Here is a 25,055-nt window from a genome sequence, read left to right as displayed (position 1 = left end):
TGAGCGTAGCGAACGAGATCAAAAAGCCTTCATATTATGTCAAGCAGCTGATATTTTACAATATCAATATGCAAAAAATCTGATAATCGATTTACCGGGCTATATAAAATAATTTGCGTGTTTCAGAAGTGTTTTCTTTGTTTCACCAGCACACAAAAGATGACTTGATAAGTTCGGGTCAAAGTTATTAACGTCAGTTCAAACATTATGACGTCGCTGATATGTCCGGGTCAAAGTTATTTAGGCCGGGTCAACGTATCTGACGTCACAAAGACATGATATTGAATAATATTAAGAGCTGAACAGAGTGTTATAGACAGTGGGACGACCGATAATTTGATAAACAGGTCTTGAATGGCATTTATACTTGTATTAAAATTTACACTCATGTTTAACAAAATCTTGTCTAAATTCAAACAAAAAGGTATACAGTTGTAACAATTTATTCATAATATTCAAAAGGAGACTAAATAGAAAAGCAACTTCCGTAACAGTTCACATTGATGTCAAACCCTCTATCATATTCTACATGTATCTGTGTCTATCTGAAGTCAGAAGTTTGTAGTTCAGTTGATGCTATTGGTTGCTTTTTTTATATTTGATTCCTTTTTTATTTGTTTGTCCTAAATCAAACTGTCACTTTTTCCTTGCTTGAACAGATTGAATTTATTTGTATTCTAATCCGTAAGGAACTTTTATAGTTGACTTTGCTACAGCTGTTGGTGTTTGCTATTATATTGAATTAGCTTAATTTGAACTAACTTGGATAAAATGTTAAGAAAAAAAGAACTGTGAAGAAAGTTCGTAAAAAGGGGGAGTCAAATAATCTTAACAAAACGAAACATTCGAATATATAGTCCAACAGAACGAGTAGAAATTTACTGGCATATTTTTCTCTTGTTGCCATTATTCTACAACCAACAAGAAAGAAAGGTCGAAACCTGATAGAATAGCTAATAAAGCTTTACACTTGTACGAGAGAAGATAATTTTTTTTTTACAGAAACTTGAACAAATTTAAATGGTTAACATGACATTAATTTATGTAATTGATCCATAACTTTCTTTATTTTATGTTGATATGAAACTATATTTTATTTCAAATTCATAAGGTACTATGGAACCAAACCTTTAAGCAGACAAATGCATAAAACCTATTCATTGCTATGATATTTGGTCACCTAAAAGTTACCATATTCAAAAAAGGTTGACATATAACAGTAAGCCGCTTACGTAGGAATATACATAAACTTATAGAGATACTTTGGTAAATGCCCCACGACCTTGTTTTAAGATGTTCATTGGAAGATTAAATCCAACTTTTTTAAGAATATCTACCGTACATAGATTCTGAATTTCCAATTACTCAAAGATATCCAAACATTGAAGACTCTTGTCATTTATTTTGATTGGATTGGCGTAGCTAGTCATTAACAAATTGTAAATATATTCATATCAAGAAATAAACATAGATGTATGCGTCTATATCATTCATTATTATTTCTATTGTTGAAACATTGTGCTCAGCCTAGAAACTCCAAAATAATTTACGAGAAGCTTAAAAATAACTATTGACACGATCTCATCAAATTAAGAATTGTCTCTTGGATGCGTATGGAACGCCACAGCTGTCTTATACGGAACTCTGATACTACTTTATGTTGTTTTATTATTACTTAATGATATTATGTCTTTTCGTAATATTGTTTTGACATTACGTAATGATGTTTAAATATGATTTGATATGGAATTATCATTACTTACTGATATTTCGATGTTACAGTACATGGTTTCGTATTTACATGATATCATTTTGTCTCGATGTGGTTTCACCATTATTTAATATGGTTGTGTCATTAGTCAATGTGGTTTTAACATTACTTGATGTGTATGTGACTTAACGTAATGTAGTTGTTTCATTAAATGATGTGGTTTTGAGAAATTATAAAAAAAGAATTTATCATCCTTAGACTTACGTCTAATGAAATATATCTGCTCTAGCAGTCTGTCGGTAGTATTAGGCTTTGGACTGTATAGTTAACGAACACATTTGGATGAGAAACGTAAAATTCATTCTGTAGTTGTTGTGATCAACTAAGTAAACAACATGTTACATCTTCAACCATATTATCATGTCTTGATGTAAGTTTATCTTTTCTTTACATAAAGGAAATAACAATATTTTGTTATCTTTTTTGACGTCTTGAGAATTAACATTTATTAAATAGACAATAATTTATGAAAAAAATGTCGCTGCTTGTATAATCTGCTTACCCTTCCGGAGTACCCCCCCCCCCTGTTATTGTGAGGTTCATGTTGCTCAGTCTTTTGCTTTCTATGATATCTATATTGTGTTCTATGTACTACTTTGGGTAGTTTTTCATTTTTGTGCCAAGGCATTCTTTATCTTATTCCTGTGGTATCTTTCGCCTGTCCTTTGCTAAATATAGGGGAATTCGTAATTAAAGTATACATTTAAGATTTTGAAGGAGCTTGAAAGTTTTAAATATTTTACAGATATTCGAAGCATTTCTATTGTTATTTGCATGATAATTTGATCTCATTTTCATGGTTCACTGACTGAAAATAAAAGAATAAGGATATACTTTTTTTATATTATTATTTAGGACTTTGGTTACTATACTTGACATATTAAATAGTTTCAGACGGATAGGATTCAACTGAAATTGAGATTATGTCATGGTTCATAAATCATGTATTATGGATGGCAATGAGTTTTTGTCGTCTTTCTTTGTTGCTATGTTTTACATGCAAAAATTGGTTATTGGTCAGTTTAAATTAAACCAGTATTATAATTGGCAAATAGCATGCCAATCGAGATTGTGTGACCAACCCTATGTTATAGTGTTTTGAATTTAAATGTTAGCATAGTTTTTATTATGAATATTGTAATAATGTTTGTTATTAGAACCACTGATGAATGGTCTGTAACATTTGGTATTGATTGAATCTGAAAGCAAGCGTTCCGAATATACACCGTGTGTTTTGCGTTCTGTATTTTGTCAGGGTCCACTCAGTTTCCGCATTTGAATTGTGCTATTAGAGATTTCAAATAAAATGACTTTACTCGACATATCCGACCTAACTCAACATATTTCGTCCTATTGCATTGATGCCTGACAGGGGGAAGACTACACTGTATGCATGTTTTGCTGTTTGAACACGCATTTTTTTCTGGAACATATTTTAACTAAAAATCAACCCCAACCTTTTTATTTAAATATTTAAATACTTTGTCATTAAACTTTGAATGATTTGTTTGACAAAAATATTATAATGGCATTAGTAAGTTAGCAACTTGTAATCAAATACACCCATCATTACTTATCATTTCATTTGACCCATATTTTAGTTCTTCTTAAATAATGAATTTTAAAAACTACCAAGACAAAATGTAGCATAAAAAATATATATAATGAATTCCGAAGCGAGAAGGTTGTTTTTCTTACAAGTTTTAAAGTAGATATCATAACACCCGAATGTAAAAGGTGTACTCGACTATTTAAAAAAAAAAGTAATTTTTCTATTATGTAATTAAAGATATTTTGTTGTGGGCAGAAATGCATATAATTGATATATTATAGTACTATTTCGTCTTTACCTATACTTATGTATGGGACGATTTTTTGTCCATTTATACCTAAATGTGCATTCGATCGCTAAATAATTTTGAAAATCACATGTTTTCTACAATTTCTATACACATTTATAGCGTATAATCGTCCAAATTATTTTTCGCATCGCTCCGATCGTAAGTATAAATTCAATTATCGGGAATTTCACCCTCTTCCAAATATCTTGGATCCAGTCATAATCACAAATTGTATTGCACGAAAAAAAAAACACCTTAAATAATCGTCGTTTGAACATTATATCAGGCATCTCGCATGAGATTTAAAAGTTTAAGACTACATACTGAATTGGAGTTTTTCCGTGATTTAGTAGCTCACTGAACACAGAAATGTGGTACTGACGTGTAATCTAATGAACACATGGAAACTACATATAATCTACTATACAGTTATGACCACTGATGGGCCTACAGTCACTCTGTGCTTTTTACATGATAAAACGTCGTGCTTTTCTAGATTGTCTATGAATTTTTTATACTTAATGTGTGATATATACATACAAAAACAAGATGTAGTATGATTGCCAATGAGAAAACTCTTCACAAGAGACCAAATCACACATACATTTTAACAACTATAGGCCACCGTTCGGATTTCAACAATGAGCACAGCCCATACACCATAGTCAGCTATAAGTAGTTATCAACGGTACCATGATTGTAATTTAATATACCAGACGCGCGTTTCGTCTACATTAGACTCATCAGTGACGCTCAGATAAAAATAATTATGAGGCCACAAAATGACAAATTGAAACAACTAAAACGAGAAAACTAACGGCCTAATTATTGTTAAAAAAATGAACGAAAACACAACTACAAACGATAAGCACTGAATTACAGGCTCCTGACTTGGAACAGGCACACCCATACTAGGACAATGGTGTAACAGTACGACATAATTGATCGCATTTTCATATGCTAGGTAACAAGAGATCGTAACCACTTTAAATACACAATTGTCTTTCTACGATTAAACCAATACCTGCTCTTACTCGTGAATGCATCATACTTGGTGGAGAAGCCGAAAAAGTATTGAAGTCATTCGATCAGGGGGTTCAACAAAATAATTGAACCCGTATTCGAGGATATCCTGCTATTAGTCAAGTCCGTATACTAGTATATGTTTATGATTTTTTTTTCAGTCGTGTAAAACCTTCACTGGTGATCCTGTCCATGGATCTGTATCATAGTCGTCACTTCTATAATCATACCTACAAAGCGAGACAAAAATTGAAACTAGAACTTTTAGCTAACTCAATCAATATATGTTATAGCTTTAGAATTTTTTCTAATTGGATAAGTAAGAATAAAAGAAAATTTCCGTTAAACCTGAAGTGACATTCTAGTTGTCTCAAAAATGTTACTAGTATGAAAATTAGCATTCTCAGCCATTTTAAATCAGAGATACTTTGGGACAGGATATTTTCAGCCAATTACTATGAACAATAATTGAATACTTTACTATCCACAGTGGTCGATGTTTACCGTCACTTTATATGCAGAATATTAGTCATCACTTGCTAATCAAGTACACCTTCCAAGCTACAATCTATATAACGAATAGATGTACACATTTATTTACATACATTATTATCAGTTACAATATTCTTTTTTTTAATGTTCGTCGACTTTCATTTGAAAGAAAAGTGTTTGTCAGCTATTAAAATTTAAAAAAAGTACAAGACCTGTATTAATTTTGTTTTAAATATACACATCTCGTTGACGTACGTTTTCCCTTTAAAAAAAATCTGAGATTCTAAAATAAGGAGATAACCGGCAGGCAGGAGAAGAGAACATTTGAAATGATGCTTAATAAAGTATGATGCAATCCCAGTTATCAACTTTAACAGAGACACGTTCTGATTAACACTTTGAGTTCTTTTTTTTGAAATTTCAAAAAAAAAAATCTATCTAATAAAAAATACCCACTGTAATTATATATTATAAAACAAACATTGTTAGTCTTGTATTATTTTAATCTTAGTTTCTTGTGTACAATTTGGAAATAAGTATGGCGTTCATTATCACTGGACTAGTATATATTTGTTTAGGGGCCAGCTGAAGGACGCCTCCGGGTGCGGGAATTTCTCGCTACATTGAAGACCTGTTGGTGACCCTCTGCTGTTGTTTTTTATTTGTTCGGGTTGTTGTCTCTTTGACACATTCCCCATTTCCATTCTCAATTTTATTAAACGAAAAGAAGAAGGGACACCAATTTGATAACGACAAACAAAAGCCATACAAATATCAAATAATAAAAGGGTCATCAAATTTTGCAATGTATTTTGGTAAAACAAAGTCATGGTCAAAACCATGAAAGACACTCAAATTAATCCTATGATAGGTAAAGATACGTATATATACGTGGTCTATGACAGTTAAGTTTAGGCGGGAATCTCAATAATCACGTGATATATAACAATCATGATTTCTTTCGTTTTTCATCATCTTAGAAATACTTGACATTGATATAATTTATTATGAAGAGGTTTCATAGTTTAGGAATACTTAGTTAAAACTTGAGTGAAGCATTTAACAAAATTAATTGGTTAGCAATAACCGGTCCCGTTACGTGCGTACGTCGAGTTAGGTACGTATGTCATTTTATTGGAAATCTCTTTTAAAACTGCATTTGACCTCAGGCATCGTGAACAATGCATAGATTCCAAAAAAATATAATGCTTACTCTCATTAAAGTGCAAACCTAATACAATTCAGAATTATTCTTCAGGCGGAGCAAACTGTTAAAAGAGAGCTCAGAACAATGGAGAGACATGTGCTGAACAGGAAATTATTATACGAATAATGATCTTTAAACAATATAATAATTTGATTAGTAAATGTTTTACCTGCAATCTTATACAACTTATTTTGCAATAGCTTTTAAAATTATATTTATCTCCAGATTTTAAATATAACTTTGTATGATTAGTTTAAACAACCCGATTATGTTTCCTTCAAGTAAACAATTAACTTACGTAAAACCAGAAAAATACCACTAGCATTTCCTTTTTAAAGGATTTAAAACAATCTACTAAATTAATATTCCTTTTCGTAATCCCTTCCTGATATTGGAATATTAAATAATACATAAATTATGCATTGGCTGTAGTGGATGACGTAATATAAGTGTCCAATATCTATATATGTATGTGTAACACTACAATCATGTACTTTATCAAAGTATTTCACCATAGCTATGAGGGACATAATCTATAGTGTATTTTACGTACTTCTTACTAATTCTTTACAATCAGTGTTTGGTAAGTAAATATATCAACATTATTTTAATCATAGAAAAAATGAATCAGAAAATTAGAAATGTAGATTAGTTTTACCTTCTCCTCGATTTTTATAACTTCTCATTTCATAGAATTACACAAATCTTATCAATGCTTAATTTATTTATCCATATATAACATGCGTCGGATAGAAATATACCTTATGTAAGTGAACGTATACATGAACATAAATCAGACTCTGATTTGTTTGCATTCAAATACGAAATAAAAAAAAAAAAAATAGAATTTCGTCTGTTTTGTAAGGTTCTTATAACAACTCAAATAACAAACCGTTGCAGACGTTTACATAGTCATATCATCCATATTTGTTTTAAGTATTACAGCAATAGAAAAAGGCAAACAGTTATTTTACTCCACATAACCGAACAGTCACGTAAGATTGGACAAAAATCATTGGACAAAAATCAATTTTGTAAAACAGATATTGAGATACAATTAACAAAATTATGTTGAAACAGTTAAAACTTCACTTTTACCCATGTTTACCATTGCTGCATTACCCCGATATTTTTTAAAAGTAACACTTATTGTACATTTTAACGGCATCATATCAGGCTAGAAAATCAGCTTCAATGTATATAGTATAATAGAATAGTGGAGTCTTTTGTTTTGTAACCACACAGCCAGTTAACTCAGACACTTTATTATAGACGATTTCAAACACCTTGAATAGTAAGCTTCGAAGAGAATATATCAATGCTTTGTATATCGTATGACCACTACTTCGAGTATTCTACATTTGAAAATGTCTGTACCAAGTCAGGAATATGACAGTTCTTGTCCATTCGTTTTTGATGCGTTTTGTTATTTGATTTTGCCATGTGATTATGGACTTTCCGAATTGATTTTCCTCTGAGTTCAGTATTTTTGTGATTTTACTTTTTACTAGATGGAAGTAATATATTTTAATTCATCTCATGTCTGTTATGAACCTGACCACAGTCAAAAAGGTTTATATTTACAAAAAATTACCTATTTATAATTTGATCAGAAATATGTTAAAGTTTTGTAAAGCTTATACTAGATAGAAATTCCCTTTAATCACTCTTTTTGAAATGTCTACCGTTATATAGAATTAAGCAAAAAAGTTTACCTTTGCATTTCATATTAGGTTTGGATAAACATTCCTTCAGATATGTAAAGGTATAAGGAATTGCATTCCAGTAAATGTATTTTTTAATCTTAAGCCCACTTACATGTATTGGACGTTTATTAAAATCTCATCACAAGATTTGACGATGAAAACAAATACAAGGCGCACATCATCATAGTGAGTGGGAATAAATATTAAGAAGTTTTTCAGTAATAAGAAATAACAGGTGAGTACAGAATCTGCCCAGTTTGTCTAGTTATATATGACTATCACAACTACACTACATGGTGTAAATGGAGTTCACATTGTATCATAGATCGAATTTATTCGTTCAGTGTATGTTCATTTTACAAGTTCAGAAGAAGAGGCTGGCTGATATATGCTGATATGTATAAAAGAAATTGTAATGCATGATGTCAATACAATGGAAACCCAACGACAAAAAAAAACCATCCCTCTAGAAAGCAACATACAATCTTTAACAAAAGACATGTATTAATTCAATATGTCAAGTTCTTGATCGTTTATTTCTTTAAGTTATTTATTAAGAAAACAAAAAAAACAAAAAAACAATTAACATAAGACTCTCAGACTTTTCATACAGATTCTCTTTCAAACCGAAATAGATTATTTTGACACAACCATATGAGCAGAAGTTTGGTTAGCCCTTAAACCAAATTCAAGCCAAGTTTGTTTCTCAAAATATTCCGTAACAATTCATGAATATGGCACGTATTAATAAATAGTCTGTTTTTATATATGTTGATGTATGTTTTTTCAATTCGGTGTTTTTTTTTCCCGTTGTTTTTCTCGTAAAGTAGAGATGTTCCTTTGGTTTTAGTATGTTACCCGGATTTGTTTTCGCTTAAACGATTTATGACTATTGAACAGCGGTGTTCTGGTGTTGCCTTTATTTAACAAAAATATTAATATTCATTTGCACTTTCTACCTGGTGCAGCTCATACATAAACAGTAAAAAGACAAAGTATGAAAACATTCAGATATAACATACGATAAGAAAAGACGAGATTCCTAGGATGAATAGTTCATTTTAAATATTCGCGACCATCTAACCATCAAAGCGTACACAAAGATTACAAACAACAGTATACACATACGTAGAAGAAAGTACTGACATTCACAATAGTAATAATAATAATAATATACAATTTCAAAGTAGAAAAGTCTGCTCAAAGAAAACGAACGCCAGTACTAATTTTACTGACAAGTCAATCTGCCACTCTACACTCTACTATCGATTGCTGTACTGAATAGAAAATTACACTACTTTAATATATAGGTATAAATATTAACCGGCATCTTTTTAATTGGACTTATCAATCTAGTTAGAGAGTTTAAACCTTAGTGTTAGTAGAATTCGTATGATCTTGAATGTAAAGTACAGTTGGCATTTGCTCTATAATTTCAGGAAATGATTCTTTGAACATGGCCGTTAACAAAAACGCAACACAAGTTTCAACACTGAATAATAACGTTTCAAGATTTGGACCTAGGAATGCAGTTAATGGAAAGAGAAATCAGGTTGCAAATAAAGGTGACTGTTCGCGAACTACTCATACTGATCCTGTTAAATGGTGGACAGTAGATTTTGGAAATATGTATACCATCGAAAGCGTTCACATCTATGCAAGAACAGATTGCTGTCGTGAGTCTATGGTTATAATTTTCTATCTGTTCCACAGTTAAAGAAAACTTTTTCATGTTGAATAAACTTTTATTTCTTTTTAGTTCGTTTGTGACAATCCCCGAAAAACTGTTTTCCTTTGATTTTACTATGATGATCAGCAACATTTAGAGCAAGGCAGCTCATGCAAGTGATCAAGGCACCTGATATAAGGCTCGTGTTGCTTAGTATTGTGTTATATCAGAAGAGATTTGTAAACAATTGGCTGTATTTTCGTCGTAGTTTATTTTGCCTTTGTGTTTTGAATTTATTATTTTTATCGTCCATCTTGGTCCATCTATTTACCATTTTTCTTTTATTATTCTATTTGTCTTTGTTTGATTTTGTTTTGTATATGTTAATAATTGCCGACCTGTTTGTTGTCTGCATGTACCACTGCATATACTTTTATTTTAAACCCTTGATTAAATCGAGGAAAGAATACAGATTATAAGCGTGTTTGTCTCTATTGACATCCATTATTCGTCGCTTAGGAAATATTAATTACATAAATATTTAAAATGTAAATCTATTTATTAATTTATTAATATATGAATTGACACACAGTGCTTACATTTTAGCACGCAACTACTCCTTAGTATTGCACTCAAGTCAAACTTAGTTATAAAGTTTTATTTATAACGAATGTTTTCAAAGGTGTACTTATTTTTGACAAAATATGTTCAATGATTAAATGCATACACATACACATGGTACAAATTGCAAATTAGTGATACACTAATCAAGGGCTACAGTAAGGTGAGCATATATAACAATATTAAATCACAGTGATGACAATTTCAACAGAAAGGTGATAATTCATTTCAAAACTTAAAACACATAGTTAGCAATTGCATCAGAAAAGTTAAGATGAACTTTCAACATGAAAATCAGAGTATAACAATTACGTCGGAACAGTGAGAATATTTTCAATCTCAGTAATTACTTGTGCGCCGGAAAGGTTTTGATTCGGGTAAAGGTTATATTGTCAATATTTTAAAAGTTTTACAAGTGGTTCGATATGTAATGATTCATTTTCCACAATTGTCTCGCATATGAAAACAAGTACTAGTAAACATGATAATTCATAAATGATGTAAATTGTATTTCAGTTGAACGACACAGCGACTTTGAAATACGAATACATAATACATCTGATTGGAGTAGTCAGTATTGTCTATGCTATAAGCAAATTGGACCGGCACCTACTGAAATGAACATAAACTGTAATGACGGTCTTTCGGGAAAATATTTGACAGTATATAAGAAAGATGATTATCACCATTATCCTTTGACATTGTGTGAAGTAGAGGTCTATGGAACTGAAGTTACTGGAAATACAGTTAATACATATGAACCTAAGCCAACAACTCTTGGAACCACACTTAGCGATCACAAAATACTTGAAAATAATGTTAGTACCAGCTTTGATTTTCATGACCAAACAACAGGTATTTTAGCTTACAAAATAATTATTCAATATCAAGGTTTTGAGTTGTAACGCTTCTTCTAAGAAGCTTATTTCTATCACAGCTAATGATATTCAGTGTGTTTGAGGTAAAATTAATCAATTTGCCAGGACAAACAATACACTTTCATAACTGGCATTTGGTACGATGTTAAAATTGAGGATGGAAATGGAGAATATTTCAAAGAGACAGCAACCTAACAACAGAGTAGATAATAGCCGAAGGCCATTGGTGGGTCTTCAACGTAACGAGAAACTCCTGCACAGGAGGTGGACCTAAGCTGGTCTCTAAATAAAAATGTTTATAGTATAGCAAATGTCTTATGCCTTTTGTTATTGTATCTTTTAAAAAAAGCTATTCATACAAATGTGTTTGTAATTGTCTACTAGTATTATAGTAACTGTAATGAGTTTCAAGTATTAACGCCAACGGCCATTTGCTTAAGTTTGTGAAATGAAGTCCGAGAAGGCAAATCAGAAAATTACTTAAAAATAACTCTAATAATGTATAATATCAATGATACGCAAAAATACCCTGTTCATATAATTCAGTAATCAAAACTCAAAGATCTGTTTCGCTAGTATATGATTTCACGTTATGTACCAATTATTTTGTTGCATTTACACCCGCTAACTTTAACATGAAACAAGGCCTATAAGGATTTATTTCAATCACTCAAATTCAATTTGAAGATTAAATAGGGCGTGTTGTCTATATATCTTTAAAAAAACGTTGCCCAGATCTTATCAAGTATAAGTTGTCGTAATTACATGCTCTGATTATTATTTATTATACTATGGTGACGAAAAATAAAATGCATCGTAATTCATGAAATTCGTGCGTTAAAGTAGCGTTGAATATAATGAATTTAAAACTTTTACTGTTTGGTCTGTTTTATATGATATCCATTTGACGTAGCTCGGTACTTATACATCCCGTCAATGTGTTAGTAATATCTTTCATTTTTGCTGGTGTGTTTTGTATATGCGACTTTTTGTGTTTCCTTAATTGTTTCTTATAACGTGACTCTGTACTTTTAAAGATCGCGGCATTATGTTATTGTTCTATAATATGTCATTATGTTATTGTTTATTATAAATTTGATAATACTTTGAAAGACAAACGACAAAATTATTTCATTCGCGTAGTAGTATTAACCATATATGGATTCTTAAAAATTCTAAAGAACTGCTGGATAATTTTTAATCTCGGTCTGTTTCTGTAAATAATTCTAACATAACTTTTGATTTTATAACCCTGGATACCACAATCTCCATGTGAAATTATAATTGTTTTCTATAGACATTGAACGACAAAATTTCTTTTTGTGACGTTTGTACTTCTGACGCCCAACATGCAAAACAAGGAATCTGTTTTTTAATTTAATAGATGCTTTTTGTGTTTATTGTATATGTTTGTTTGTCTTGAGATTGTAACACAGTCGTGTATGCTGTAACCATATTTTGACTATTTTACCGATTATGTCTGTTTCGTTGACGCATCGTTGTAAAAAAGGATCCTCAATGCTCTTCAACTTTGTACTTGTTTGGCTTTATAAATATTTTGATATGAGCGTCACTGATTGTAGACGAAACGCGCGTCTGGCGTACTAAATTATAATCTTAGTACCTTTGATAACTATTCACACCACTGGGTCGATACCACTTCTGGTGGACGTTTCGTCCCCGAGGGTATCACCAGCCTAGTAGTCAACATTTCGATGTTGACATGAATATCAATAATGTGGTCATTTTTATAAATTTTTTTACAAAACTTTGAATTATTCGAAAAACTTAGGATTTTCTTATCCCCAGCATGGATTACCTTAGCCGTATTTGGCACACCTTTTGGAAATTTTGGATTCTATATGCTATTCAACTTTGTACTTGTTTGGCTTTGTAAATATTGTGATATGAGCGTGACTGATGAGTCTTATGTAGACGAAAAGTGCGTCTGGCGTACTTAATTATAATCCTGGTATCTTTGATAACTAATTAGATTTTCAAAAGGGTGCACCAAAACGGTGTAATTTGATCCGCAATTCAGGGTTCTTTATAACCAATTTAATCAACCGGACCATGATCCTTCGTTATCTATGAAAGTACGCATCATCGAGAAATAAGCCCTGTACTTAGTACTCCATTCCGAAAAGATAGAGAAAATTTCTGGATAAGGGAACTAGGTACTGCAATGCCATATGGTTGCAATGTAAATGTCAAAGGAGTAGGAAATTTGTCAAGTCCAGCCTGCAGTGATGTTAATGTAATGAGTTTATTTAATACTACCTTACGAAACCAACGTAGTCATGGACAAAAACGTTACCATCTGCCCAATGTAAAAAAATCTAGATCGGCCTCTGGAAGCTTTAATGACCTTCTTTCTCATCTACATCATCCGTTAGGGTTACATTACATTAGAACTATTCTTTTTTCACTGCCTGTTAATTTTCTAAAATGAGAGATTATGCACTTGACAAAGGAGGCACCAATACATTTTCTCCAATATACAGACTTGTCAGTATAATTTGTGATGTAGCTCTTTTCCGTCTCTTTAAACCAGTAAGATCGGAACCTTTACATGAGGAAAAGAGGAAATTCCTTCCTGTTTACTTTACCAATAGATGAATTGATGTAATAAACAACAGCAACGTTCTACATCACAAGGAGGTAACATCTAAAATTCCTATTTATTTTCAAAATCAGTCTGTTCCTATTGTATCCTACAGTTACACTAAAACCATTGCACCCAAAATATTTAACTATAAACAAGCATTACAGGACCTTGATTTAGAACAATACCTAAACAATACTCTGACATGTGACTGTTACCACTCGCCTTACAATTACAGCCCCTCTGGCCATGTTATAACTGGGGATCTAAACATTATTCAACATGAAAATCTTCGAAAGGTGATTTCTCGTGGTCCTAAGTTTAGAGAACCGCAACACATCAATTGGAACCATAACTTCAAAATAATTATGGGTTCCATTGAGGAGTACGCCAGAGCATGGGCTAAACGAGAAGAAGTTTTCTGAGATTTGTTCTATCAAAACTTTTGATTTTTCAACCTTGTAAACAACCATTCCCCATGTGAAATTGAAAAACCGTCTAAAAGAAATAATCCACAATGCTTTTCATCATAAAAATGGTAGCATACGCTATAAATTTATCACTTCGGGATACCATAAGGCATATTTTGTTAATAAGGAACAAAAGGGTAAAACATACTACACAGAGGAACAAGTGATCAGTATGCTGGAGTTTCTTATTGACAACATATTTGTTGAATTTGGAGGTAGACTTTTTCAACAAATTGTCGGCATTCCTATGGGAACGAACTGTGCGCCTCTCCTTGCCGACCTCTTCTTATTTTCATATGAATCGGAGTTCCTTCAGACACTTGTCAAAAACAAGAAGATCAAAGAAGCCAGGTTATTTAATTTCACTTTCAGATATATTGATGATGTTCTTTCCATTAACAATCCGAACTTTTCTGATTGGGTTCCATTAATATACCCATCAGAACTAGAAGTTAAAGAGACAACAGACACGGCTTCTGCCGCCTCATTTTTAGACTTATACCTCGAATTTGACATACACAGTCATCTCAGTACCAGAATCTATGACAAACGAGACGATTTTAATTTTGAAATTATCGATTTCCCCCACCTTAGTAGTAATATACCAATTTCACCTGCATATGGAATATACATTTCCCAACTTATTCGGTATTCAAGAGCTTGCAGCTCCTATTCAGACTTTGTAAAACGTCACCAGTGTCTGAGCAGAAAGTTGATGAACCAGTGGTATGTCAAAGAACGTCTCGTCCTTTTTCTAAAAAAGTTCATCGGAAGGTACCAAGAACTTGTTGATAAATATTCCGTATCAACTTCACAAATAATACAAGATGGTCTTGAAGTATAGATTTTGCGTACTGACGTTGGTTATCATCTTAATAACGTATTATAGTATTCTTTTATTTGTCTTTATTAATATTACTTTTACTGTTAAGTCAGTTTTTTTAGATATTCATTTGACGTGACTATGTGCTTATGTATAACATCATACTTTGAACGACAAAATTATTTCATTTATTAATATTACTTTTACTTATGGATCTTGTCATACTTTGAATGACAAAACTATTTTATTCATTAATATTACTTTTTCTGTTAAGTCTGTTTTTTATGATATACATTTGACGTGACTCTGTACTTATGTATCCCGTCATACTTTGAACCACACAATTATTTTATTTATTATTATTACTTTTACTGTTAAGTCTGTTTTTTGTTATATCTACTTTACTGACTCTCATTTATGCATGCCGTCATACTTTGAACGACAAAATTATTTTATGTCTACCTGTGCGAATTTCAAACGCGCAATGAAAACCTTCCATCCCTTACGGGTAGACTTTACATAGATAAATAAAATCGTATAAGATAAGCAAAATCAGGATGTTAAATTTGATGTATGCCTTTTTGTGCTTCTTCGTTACATTTGTTGTTTTTATAGTGATTAAGATGATAACACAATGTTGACTGCTTTGCCCCTATTTTTGACATTTTACTCTTTGAGTATGTTTGTTTTGTTCACGCATCGTTGTAATGGAATTTGATGCGACTGTCATACAAGTGAGTAGGTTAAGCTAGCTATTAATCAGGTTCAATCCACCATTTTCTACATTAGAAAATGCCTGTACCAAGTCAGGAATATGACAGTTGTTATCCATTTGTTTGATGTGTTTGGACTTTTGATTTTGCCTTTTGATTTTGGACTTTCCTTTTTGAATTTTCCTCAGAGTTCAGTGCTTTTGTGTTTTTACTGTTTTGATAAAAACTTTCTATAAACAGTTAAGATTTCGCTTTGGAGTACGAACTATGAAATTACCCATAGTCCTTTGGGTTATGAAACGACGAATTATAGTCGTCACACTTAACTTTCTCTTGACGAACTTATAAAACACACCATGCTTGTTCTATAAATCAAGCAAATAAAATAAAAAATTGAGCTATTATATTTTTTTTATATTCATGTTCGTTTAAAAAGAATTGACCGCAAAGTGATCATGACTTCGATAGGGACCTACTGTGTCGTTTTCTGTGCTGAGGGATTCGTTTTCGGTTATGAATAAAATATATTGTCTTAGCCGTAAGAAAAAAAAAATAGAAATATTTTGTCAATTGAATATTTTAAGAAAATATCAAATTATTCATGTTGTTAATGTGTAACGATAGTCTGACCGAATTATTTTTTTAAATGCCTTCTTTCGTACGGTTTGATGTTGTTAGTTATTTGTTACTGGTTACTGGTTTATGAAATGTTTTGATTATATGTTCTCTTTTGTATCGTTCGTAAACTAATTAAAAGAAAAGGAGAAGTTCAGTGTCTTATGTCATATCGTTTAATTCATGGTGTTGGCATATTTTTATCATTATACTTTTAGAATTAAAAGGATATGATGATTGACGCATTGTGTCAACACTTGTCTCTTAATGTTCATAATTATAATTAACTGTAAACAAAACTTTAAGTTTTTGAAATACTCAGGCTTTTCTACCTCAGGAATAGATTACCTTAGCCGTATTTTGCAAAACTTTTTGAATTTTTGGTCCTCAATGCTCTTGATCTTCGTACTTCATTTGACTTTTATACATTTTTTGAATCGAGCGTCATTGATGAGTCTTTTGTAGACGAAACGCGTGTCTAAAGCAAATATAAAATTTCAATCCTGGTATCTATGATGATTTTTTTTTACTGAAGACAATGTCCTGATCTTTTGACCTAGCAATGTTTTTTGCATGTATTTGTTGATATAACATTGAGGTCACAAAATCCGTATTTGCTGTAAACCGACCGACCATAGTTTATCCCTGTCGACCCTAATTTTTATGGCGTCGGTAACATAAAACAACTCTACTTTCACACCCTGATTTAGATGGAGATGTTACCTGAAGCACATGATTTTCTGTGTGGTCCACTTCTTCCTATTTTTCTTATCTTAATCAATTCCAATTGCAAATCGAACATTATTAATGCTAATATTATTTTTAGGTTATACTCAATGGATATTTAAGGAACTGTTTCCCTCAAAACAATGGAACCCATCGAGCACACAATTCTATCTTTTCATACAGCCATTAGCCTCATTGATGGAATGTTCGATAATATGTACAGGAAACCCTAAATGTAGAGCTGTTTTCATTTACGAAAACACATGTTTCGGATTATCCACGTTAACACCAAACTCAAAACTGATTTCAACTGTACGGACATTTATCAAACAACCACAAGACGGTATGTATCTTTTGAATATAAAACCGGCAAATCGTTTCAGTTTTTTTTAATGGATTTTTACCCGACCAATGATTACAACTATTGTCATGTCACAGGTATTTTAAAATTGGTAAAGAAAAAATCCCAAACATGTTTACAGTGAAATTTCCACTCGGACGCTTCAACTTAATAATGATTTCTAATTTTTTCTTTCATTTCAATGAGTATGAAAAAAAACCACCCTGCTATTTTGAAGGAAGAAAGCTTATTTCGTTAACATTTTAATCCGCTTTCTTCTACATAATATGTTAAGAATTTTAATTTGTTCTAAAAACCTCTTTATGTACTGTCTTAGGACCTCCATCCGATATTTTTAGGAAATATAAGATACATATTAACAATCCTCTATTTGGTGAACCTTATATTCTATGGCGTCAAGTATAGAACATGCCTGCTTCAACGTCTTTGTCAATTTCTAAACAAAATCCCTGAAAGTGTACAATTGATAAAATTAGATAATCGAAAATGTGTCCATAAATCAGTGACATAATCACGTTTGCTGGTTACTATCTTTTATCATTTTATTCTTTTGCCTATAATGTAGTGAAAAAAAACCAAGATCTCTGCTTCTATTATATTCATTTGCATCAATTTATTTCTATAATCATAATAACACTGGCTTTCCTAATTTAATTGACCTTCTAATTGATTCTTGCGCCAATGAGAACTCTTATTGAGAGGAAACGCGCATGACGTGTACAAAATTATAAGCCTGATATCTTTGATGAGTTTTTTTTATAACAAGATGAACAAAGGCTTTGTCTATCTCTTTTATATACGTAAAATTAAGCAGAAAAATTTAACATGTTGAATGCCAGTTTACATTTATCCACCGAACTTAGATATAGACTAAAGGGAACGACATCCATACAAATTGATCCATTTGCATCAATTTATTTCTTTATTCACCTGATCAAAATGACACTGGCTTTATTTTTATCCACAGACATGTTACACATGTTACAACCGATAGTTTCTTTATTATTTTTTTTTCTTCATAAAATGGGATTGCCTTTGGCATGTAATATAATCAATTTTTCATTTGTTAATTGTTCTAACATGATTTCTTTTAACAACTTTGATGACCTCAGAGATGCCATCAGAATCTAGTTATTAGTTAAATATTGCTCTTCAATTGTTTTGAGTCTTATATATTCGTCAACTTCTAATATTTCAGCTTTGGTCGTTCTTGCTAAATATAAACCTAAAACAAGTGATTTGGACGAATGCAACTGTTGTTTACAATTCTACTGTTTATGAATCCTCGAGGTTGTCGAATTTGTAAGGGTTTCTATTACCAGACATATATGAACTTATCCTGATTTGGCATAAATCTATTGCAATTTTGTTTTCAATATTATTTAATTTCCTTATTGATTTGACCTCCTAATTGATTTGTGTGCCAATGTAAATTTGTATTAAGAATAAACGCGCGTGTTGCGTACAAAATTATAAGCCTGGTTTCTTTGATGAGTTTGGAATAGTCACATGATAAACATAAACTTTATTTATCTCTATTATACACATAACATCATAGCAAAAACATGTCATGACAGTTTAAATTTATTTACAAAACTTTACATTTTAATGTTGTGTTTCTGTTGTTTCGTTGTTCTCCTCTTATATTTGATGCGATTCTCTCAGTTTTAATTTGTAACCCGGATTTATTTTTCTCAGTCAATTTATGAGTTTCGAATAGCGGTATACTACTGTTGCCTTTGTTTACATAGACTTATTGGCAAGCCTTTAATACAAAGGAATGACAATGGATGTAATGTACTGATGAGTATGTGATATTTTGTTTTACAGAATGTAATGGTTGGGACTTTGTTTATTATAACGGACTATGTATGCTGTTTATTGCTATTGATTTGGACTGGTTTGAAGCAAGAACATATTGTGAAAACAAGAATAGCCACTTACTCGTCCTAGATTCTGAACTAAAGGTCAACGAAACCAAAGAGTTCTTAAATACCTACTGTAAGTTTGGATAATTGTTTATATCATTTGATTTAGGTACAAGTAATTTTACAATGATGTACTTTAACCTAACCTACCAGATACAATTTTTTAAAGGTCCACCCAGCTTTCTAATTTTTTCCTCGCCTGGCCCGAAGGGCCAAGTTTAATTTTCTCATCACATAGCGTCCGTGTAGGCCGTCGTCGTAAATTTTTACAAACACTTTTCCTCTGAAACTACGGGAATTTTTTTTATCACTTGGCCACAATCATCATAATAAAATCAACGGTACCAATTTTGTTGCACCAGATGCGCATTTCGACAATATATGTCTCTTCAGTGATGCTCGTGGCCAAAATATTTGAAATCCAAAGCTTATATAAAAGATGAAGAGCTATAATCCAAAAGGTCAAAAAAGTATAGCCAAATTCGTGAAAGGAATCAGAGCTTTGCATGAGGGAGATACATTCCTTAATTTATAATAATTTCTAATATTTTGTAACAGCAAATTTTAATAACACAAAAAATCCGTATTTTCATGCCAGTACCGAAGTACTGGCTACTGGGCTAGTGATAAGGGTATCTATTTTAAAAATCTGTCCGATACTGCGCCTATCAACCAACATGGCCAAAATGGTTGAAAGTAGAACATAGGTGTGAAATGCAGATTTTGGGTTTTATCTCTGAAACTAAAGCATTTAGAGAAAACTGGCATGGAATAAAATGAAATGTTCTTTTTTGGGGTTATTATCTTGAATACTGTTATAGATAGAGATAAACTGTAATCAGCAATAATGTTCAGCAAAGTAGGATCTAATAATAGGTCAACACGACCAAAATTTTTAATTAACCTCTTAAAAGTAAATTCTTTACAATTTTCAGTGTCGGCCTTTGTTGTTATCTTTTACAAAAATCTTCTCCTCTGAAAATTATGAGAAAAATTTTACCGAACTTGGCAAAACTCATTATTAAAGTATCTTGTTTAAAAACTGTGTCCTAATACCCCACCATCCGACCAACATGGCCTACATGACTAGAAATATAATATATAGGTAAACTACAGTTTTTTGCTTAAAAGGAGGAACGAAAGATACCAAAGGGACAGTCAAACCCATAAAACGAAAATAAACTGACAACGCCATGGCTAAAAATGAAAAAGACAAACAGACAAAAAATAGACATGACACAACATAAAAAAGTAAAGAATAAGCAAAACGAACCCCACCAAAAACTAGGGGTGATCGCAGGTGCTCCGGAAGGGTAAGTAGATCCTGATCAACATGTGGCATCCGTCGTGTTGCTCATGTTATTACAAATCCGGTAAATGGTCTAATTCGGTAGGTCACATTAATGAAAGGGAAGGGGATTGTAATTACGATGTAAGGTACATATCCGATATCATTTGTGAAACGGTTAATCCATAACGGTCAACCAACTCGTGGTGGCGTCCACAACTAAAGAATTAAGAGCAAATCTGATTTTACATAAAAATGTTCATCAGGTTTCGAACTACCTACCCATTAAATAATCTAATTACAAATCAGATAACCCGTTTTGGGGCTGCTGTTCTGATTTTGGTAATTTGAAGAAAATTTTGCTGTTTTTTGATATTTTGAAAATACTTTTAGATAAACTGTTAATAGCAATAATATTCAGCAAAGTAAGATTTACAAAATATGTCACCATTACCAAAATCGTCAATTGACATCTTATAAGAGTTATTGTCCATAAAAGGCATTTTCTGCATTTTTTGTGATTTTTTTTCAAAAATCTTGTGCCTCTAACTCCTGGGCCAAATTAAACCAAACTTGGTCTTGGTCTTTATCAAGATATCTATAACTATTGATTATGATTTTGACCCTTTTACAAATGATTAACAAAACCACAGTAAATACAGGTGAGCGACACAGGTTCTTGGGAGCCTCTAGTTGTAATTATTCACCATATAATTTTTCCATAAAGTTATTTAGTGAGGAAATGTTTAATAGCACTGACATGTAATTATGATTTTATGTCTGTATGTGTTTTCGTCAGGGATACCAGTGGGTTTTTTTTTCTCGAGAGTTAAATGGTGCAAAGTTTAAGTTCTGTGGCATTGAAACATTCTTTTGTTATCTACATTGAATTTCATAAATAATAAATTCTGAACACCAAACTTGTATGAATATGTTTTTACACATAATGATCCGTTTAAAATTTTTATATTTTATATTAATGATTTGAGACTATAATTTATGCAAAGATTGTAAATGGGTTCCAGAGGTACGCTCACTACGTTGTACATATAGCTTTTACTGTGGATTTATTTATTTTCGTGGGTACCAATTTTTGTGGTTAACAAAAAATCCACGAAAATTGGTACCAGAAGGATAATAATGAATCCACAGTATCCGACTTTGTTACCACATCGCACAGTTTTATTGCTGTCTGTCCTTTTATACATACACATTTTGATTTAGCCATTGTTATCTTCCTTCTGTTTATGGAATTGCTGATTTATGCAAATTCACCCAATATCCTTTGTGTTCTAAATTGAGCCCTGAATAACACCATAGTGATTTTAAATGTTGACGGAACTTTCATCTTAAGTAATTTTACAAATAAGTCTCAAAATCTAGAAATGTGATCCAGCAATGATAGACCAAAGTAAAGGACAACACATTGTCTATTTCGATAAACTTGTTTAATTCCGTTGTTTTCTGATTCATGCTCATTCCTGTTATCTTTTTTTATGTTGAATTATAAGTCAAATATGTTCTTCCATGATATAAAATATCGCAAGCTTCATTCTGCGTTTACACATAATTCGAATTCGATTCGCATTAACAAATTTGAATTAGTTTAATTCGCATTTGAAACGTTATACGCCTCATTGTACATTTTAATACGAATTGCCATGCGTGTCAATTTCGCTTTACGGTCTGAACGATGTTTACTTTTAATTCGCATTATTAATTATATCTATTATCGATTAATTATAATCTATTCGAATTTTAATTTATAAAGTTTCCATACCACAATTTAATACCAATTGTATTGAATTTACTAATTCGCATTTACGAAAACGCATTTCTAAGGAATGTGTGAACGCGATTAGAAATTTCGATTCGCATTCGATTGGATTTCAGTTCAAAACTATAGTATTGTGCTTTTGCTGAAATTGGGCAAAAGCAGTTGTTTTATTGAGTCCTTGTTAAAAGAGACCATTCATTGCTTAACAGTATATACTAAGAATTTATGTTGAATGGGATAAAAACATTTCTTTTATTTTAGATCACGATTTACGCTCACTTTACGTTGGAGCATCCGACGAGACAAAGGAAGGAGAATGGAAATGGGTCACCAAAACAAAGATATCTGGTTATTTTAATTTCCAGCCAGGCCAACCTAACAACATTGATTTCAATCATCCTAATAAAGTAGCAAATTGTGGGGCTGTTATGTCTAAAGGTGCATTAGACTTATACGATGTGTACTGTTACGGGAAGAGAAAATTTATTTGTGAAATGTAATTAAAGTCAACCTGATGTTTTCAAATGATAATCATATACCAAGCATCTGTCAATTTTTTTATTTATCAATCGGTAATTGTCTTGCATTTTCTTTCTTCTCTCCTAGTTGTAAGGAGTCAGTGAAAAAACTATTTGATTTTTTTGTTATCCTAACTTGAACTTTTAATGTCGTCCCTAATAACTCCAAGGTTTTTCCTTCGGACACATGAAGGAGTACAGATTAAAGGTATTCATGAATTTTAATTTAATGTCTCATACCTTTTATCAGGCGTCAATAAATAAAGTCTCCTCCTCACCATTATAATATATCAATCGATTGATACAGGAGTGTTAGTGTCAGCTCAGTAGTAAGTACTTCGGTACTGACATGATTTAACAAACTTTTCTAAAATTGTCCGTTTAAAAATTTTGAAATTATTAGGAAACTAAGGTTTTAACTCCCTCAGGCAAAGTTGATTTTAGATGAATTTGGCTATCAATTTTAGGTATTTTTGTCATAAAGCTCTGCAACGGTTTCGGTACTTATACATCCTCGGATTTTAAATGTATGGCTTTGAGCGTTTCTGATGAAGGTAAATCCAGAAAAGCGCTTCGGACGCATTGAAATCCTTAAACGTGTCGTTTTCAATTTTTTCAATTTTTTAATTTTCATAATTGATCACTCTGATTCATGCTACGATTGTCGATTGATATTGACAAGTATTTAGCGATATTTAATACCATTGTCATATAGGTTGAAGGTTTGGCTATCCAGAAAACCAGGTTCAACCCACCATTCCTTTTCTTAAAATGTCATATAGCAAGTCAGGAATATGTCAGTTGTTATCAAAAGTTTGTTTTTATGTATGTTGCATTGGCGTTTGTTTTGGATGCACTTCAGTGTTCCTGTTGTTCTGTTGGTTTCCTCTTATAGTTGATGTGTTTCCTTCAGTTTTAGTTTGTAACCCGGATATGTTTTCTCTCCATCGACTTTTGAGTTTTGAACAGCGGTATACTACAATTGCCTTTATTCATCAGTAAAATAGAAGCTGTTGTCACTAACGGTTAATCTGAATTCATCTCGGTAATTTTGAGATTCCTAGTTTAATTGTTCCCCAACACGATGTTTTGTTGATTTGATCAATGTCATGTGTTTCCTTATGACATTGTCTATACTTCTACGTAATATGTTTCTCGATATCTCGATATAAGCGTTGTCAGTTTTATCTAGTGTGTGAAAATTGATTCAATATTTATCCAGAGACATATACTAAAGTTACATTTTGGAGCGCTTGTGAAATACAACTGTTGTGGGGTTTTTTTGTGTGTTAAATATTGACAATATATTATCGTTAGTGCAGATATATTTAGTCACGTGTATCATTAAAACTATAGGTTCTAATGTTCATTTGTAATTATGTATATTAAATTTTAGCTTTTTACGAAGTTTGTCAAATGTGCCAGTGTTGCAATGTATATCATATATATTTATCTGAAAACTGTATTAGTTTCCTGTTTGAATTGTTTTACATTGTCATATCGGGGCCTTTTATAGCTGACTATGCAGTATGGGCCTTTCTCATTGTTAAAGGCTGTACGATGACCTATAGTTGTTAATTTCTGTGTCATTTTGGTCTCTTGTGAACAGTTGTCTCATTGGCAATCATACCACATCTTCTTTTTTATATTAATGAAAACTGGCAAACGAGTACTTGTTATTATGCCCATATTTTACAAAGAAATTGCGGTTATTTAAAAGATAAAATTGAGAAAGGAAATGGTGAATATGTCAAAGCGACAACCACCCGACCATAGAGCAAACAACAGCCGAAGGCAACCAATGGGTCTTCAATGTAGCGAGAATTCCCGCACTCGTAGGTGTCCTTCAGCTGGCCCCTAAAATATGCATAATAGTACAGTGATAATGGACGTCATACTAAACTCCGAATTATACACAAGAAACTAAAATTTAAAATCATACAAGACTAACAAAGGCCAGAGGCTCCTGACTTGGGACAGGCGCAAAATTGCGGCGGGGTTAAACATGTTTATGAGATCTCAA

The 25,055-nt window shown here is 31.9% G+C and overlaps 1 long non-coding RNA gene across 1 annotated transcript in view; it reads left to right on the top strand.

Moving 5' to 3' along the window:
• LOC143053951 (uncharacterized) overlaps positions 1–23,094 on the top strand; it is a 71,083-nt gene extending 47,989 nt beyond the window's left edge. Inside the window, exons 3-5 of the long non-coding RNA XR_012971516.1 lie at positions 17,261–17,503; positions 19,352–19,522; positions 22,776–23,094. This is a non-coding gene — a long non-coding RNA (uncharacterized LOC143053951). The remainder of the gene's footprint in view (positions 1–17,260; positions 17,504–19,351; positions 19,523–22,775) is intronic.
• The last annotated feature ends 1,961 nt before the right edge of the window (positions 23,095–25,055 follow it).

This window comes from Mytilus galloprovincialis, chromosome 12 (assembly GCF_965363235.1).
Source record: "Mytilus galloprovincialis chromosome 12, xbMytGall1.hap1.1, whole genome shotgun sequence".
In the NCBI taxonomy this organism is placed as follows: domain Eukaryota; kingdom Metazoa; phylum Mollusca; class Bivalvia; order Mytilida; family Mytilidae; genus Mytilus; species Mytilus galloprovincialis.
The sequence above is the reverse complement of the archived record's forward strand: the minus strand, read 5'-3'. Positions and strand labels throughout refer to the sequence as shown.